Source organism: Semicossyphus pulcher, unplaced genomic scaffold (genome assembly GCF_022749685.1).
Source record: "Semicossyphus pulcher isolate SPU_LCO1_2020_fin unplaced genomic scaffold, fSemPul1.0.p SCAF_3, whole genome shotgun sequence".
Lineage (NCBI taxonomy): Eukaryota > Metazoa > Chordata > Actinopteri > Labriformes > Labridae > Semicossyphus > Semicossyphus pulcher.
This window is the reverse complement of record NW_027211704.1, coordinates 4,060,297-4,064,304: the sequence shown is the minus strand read 5'-3', so window position 1 is coordinate 4,064,304 and position 4,008 is coordinate 4,060,297. Positions and strand designations below refer to the sequence as shown.

At 40.4% G+C, this 4,008-nt stretch overlaps 1 pseudogene; it reads left to right on the top strand.

Annotated features, from left to right (window-relative positions):
- The first annotated feature begins 1,204 nt into the window (after positions 1 to 1,204).
- LOC138605342 (troponin I, slow skeletal muscle-like) lies at positions 1,205 to 3,407 on the top strand (annotated as a pseudogene).
- The last annotated feature ends 601 nt before the right edge of the window (positions 3,408 to 4,008 follow it).

The window sequence follows — 4,008 nt, the reverse complement described above, 5'->3', positions numbered from 1 at the left end:
ACTCCAGTCTGCTGTGTAGTTCATGTATTACACTGATAAACCACAGAGCTGTAGAGGAGCATCAGGCTTCATGATCAAACTAAGTTTTATATCACGTCATCACTTCAGTCCGTGACCACCCGCTCCCTCCCTCTGTGCTCTCCCCCTCTCAGGCTGCATCACAGTTTTTATTGCATGATGTTTTTTAAAGTCTAATGAAGGTGAATGAGGCTCCTTGTATATTCACAGGGCCTAAGGCTGTAATATGTTTAATCAGATACAATCGAGTAATTGCTGCTGACGCTTCAAAGCCCAATTATAAACCAAACTACTAATCAAGAAAATAATAAGATCCATTGATACTAAAAATAACAGTAAGTTGCATCCCTACAAAATCTACTGGCAAATGTACACAGACTTAGTGGAATACATCACCCAAAGCTATGTAGAATATGCTCTTTAATCTTTTTACCACTTCATAACATTTACTAATGGGCCAGTCGCTTTGTAAAGCCAGCTGGGCATCCTAAAAAGCTTTGTCGCAGTTTAAGTCTTCTGGGATTTGGGGACCGTGTCTATATTTGTGTCTTTCATCCAGAGGAAAAGTGGGGTGAAGGCAGGAAATGTTATCTGCCATGTTGGGGCCTTGCATGCTTCTCCTTGTCTGCCACCACGTTGCTCTCTGGCAGATGAGTGTGTTATCAGCAGTGAGAGGTGACTGCGTGAGGCTGTCCAGCAGGCCTTTCTACGAGTACGACACGACACGGACTGAAACAAAACAAAGAGACGTCGGCCATGTGGGACATAACATCTTTTTGGATTATAATGAATAATTCCCAGAGTAATGAAGACAGAATTAACACTACAGAAGATCAATAGATGTCTATATATACTGAATATTTCCATTGTTGAAACACTATACAGCCTGTGTTTTGGAATGTCTCCATAGTGGATCTAAAAGGGAAACTATAGTTAAGACCCTCTAGACCCGAGTGGTCCCCGAGGTTGAGCACTTCAGAGGAAAAAGGTTTTATTTTTGTCTTCCAGGGGGAATCCAAATAGCCAAGATGCCTGAGAAAGCGTAAGTGTATTGTGTTTCTGTTATTGTTTCCATTTCCAAATCACAGTGTCAGTTTCACACGCCGAGGGATTTATCTATAGAAGCACATAACGAAGTACAGTATGGAAACTAGCCAGATACAGTTGATTCAATTAATCCAACTGAATGCTAATGCTACATTTCTGTGTCTGCTCTGTCCTCTTTTCATTTTCCACCAACAGGCCAGAGGTAAGATTTCAAAAAAGGAAATTAATTCAACAGATATTAAGATGGGCTGTCATAAATTGTCTCACTGAATATTAATGAATTCATTCCTTTGCAGAAGAAATCTAAAATCTCAGCCTCTCGCAAGCTCATGCTGAAGGTGAGTCCTCGGTTAGGGTTAACCCTAATTTACATGGATGTATTCAGGGAGTCAGGGAGTGCATCAAACTGTCACATTTATTGTGTGTGGTGTTTCAGAGCTTAATGGTCGCCAAGGCTAAAGAGGAGCTGGAGCAGGAGATGGAAGAGAAAGAGGAGCAGAAGGTGAAGTACCTGGAAGAAAAATCTCCTCCAATACAGACCAGTGGCATGTCCCTCACAGAGCTACAGGTATAGCTTTATATTAGCCGCAGAGTTGTTCACATTTGCAAACCAAAACTATGTAGATGTTTTATACTCAACTAATAATGCTACTAAAGATCTGTTATTTCACTGAGAAGGCGAGTAAATGAACCTCTAATGTCTCTCACTTTCTGTACAGACGTTGTGTGAAGAGCTGCATGCTAAAATCGACGTGGTGGACGAGGAGCGGTATGATATCGAAGCTAAAGTCATGCACAAGACAAGAGAGGTAAGTACCGCTAGTTAGGAAGGATGCCGAGCAGTGATTACCCACATCAAAAACAAAATGATAAATAGACAACAAATTTAGTCCAGCACGTGTCCTATGTCAAAAATTGAGATGTTCGAATACCATTTTCTCCTCCCAGATACCGATTCTAATAGCTAGAAATATTAGCTAGTGTTAAAAGTAGTACCCTGAACACAAAGGACTCCTTCGATACAAGTGCAGAAATAAAACAGGTTTTTTTAACAACTGTATACTACTAACCCTGTAAGGGTGTAATTGTTTTACTAGTATTGTGCTATGGCCTGGCTAAGGACAGTAAAGGACCCCTTACCTAGAAACAAATTGAGCTAACGTTAGCGGCAGCTTGGCTAGCAGCCTCTGTACGTTAAAGATTGTTGGAGAAACTCAGAGGTTTAATATAAACTGCTTTTTTTGTGTATTTTCTTCTGTGTCTTAATTATCTTAACTTTAAATAAAAGATATATAGTAATAAAATGTATGATGGGCAAACATCTTGTTTGCTTTGGCTAACATTACAGTATGCTAGCAGTGCACTATGTTGTTTAATACATGACAGGATCATTTACATATTACAGGATACATTTTCTGCTCTAAAACAGAAGTGTCTAGTTTCAGCCATACTATTATTTATGTCTGCGTAACCAACTGATTTGGAGAAGAAGAAACATGTCAATACTTTAAGGCTAATAAATGACGGAGTCACAACAATACACTGACTTTGATACTCAGAGGCATTGTCGGTACTGGTAATCGTATCAGAACAATTCTAATCAAAACGACTCCAAAGTTAATACATTAACAGATTCTGTAGTGAGACATCTAAGTTAACATCCTCTCTTCTTTCGCCACAGATCAAAGACCTGAACATCAAGGTGCTTGACCTGCGAGGGAAGTTTAAGAGACCCAACCTGAGGAGGGTGAGGGTCTCAGCTGATGCCATCCTGCGCTCCCTGCTGGGCTCCAAACACAAAGTCTCTCTGGACCTGAGAGCTAATCTTAAATCAGTCAAGAAGGAGGACACAGAGAAGGTGGGTTTGGAAACCCTGAATACAGAAAAAGCTGTGGCCAATAGACAACACATAGCTGTGGCAGAGCTGTTTTCCATGGTGATTATGTATGTTTGCACCTCAGGCCTTTGGCTGATGTTCACAGCAAGGTCGACCAACAAAGTGTGAAATAAATTAATGAGCTTTCTTAGATTGCCAAAAACAAAAATAAGCCACTGATGCAAGAAGATATCGCACTACGTTTTACAAGGATTCCCTCGAGTGATTTGAATAATTCTGTCTTTGCAGGAGAAGACGGTGGAAGTGAGCGACTGGAGGAAGAACGTGGAGGCCATGTCGGGGATGGAGGGCCGCAAGAAGATGTTTGACGCAGCAAAAGGCCAAAACCCATAAACAGATTGATAAAGAAACAGCTGGATTTCATCTTCCGTCAAACACCATCACTACTAAACCAAAGAGTGAAGAATACAGCACAAAACGGATGCACAAACTCTCCAGTACTTTACAGCGTGACAGAATGTTTTGGAATTGTACATTTCAGTACATTTCCCCACTACAGCCACAATTTCTGTTTTGATTCATTACCACTGAAATAAACAGAACACATGGGGTCAGTTCTCTTTGCATTTTGGGTTGTAGTTCATTTTTGAATATTGAAAGAAGCATTGCTTGTACACCAAGCAGATTTTTGATCAAGCAATTGCATAGTTTTATGGAAATAAGTGAGGATGGAGAAATAAACCTTTTTTAAAGATAATGCAACACAGGTCAGATAACTCAGCATTTGCTAGAACTACAATCATTGCAGTAACATGCCAAGAGAAAACCCAGTTTAACAAAATACAAGACAGAAATGCACAAACTGGGGCCTATAATCCACCATTAGGCCTATATATGATTGGCATTATAATCCAAATGTACTACCAGTGCATATAAGGTAGATCTTATATGCTAAGACATCAACAAGCAGACCAGTAGCAAAGTATGAAAGCCAGCACAAGCAGTAGGTACATACCTGCTGTAGTGTGTTGGAGTGAAGCAGTGATACCTGTCATCTCAGCGGGGATAAATCCTTTGGAAAAGTCTGTCCGCCCATGACAGCATGA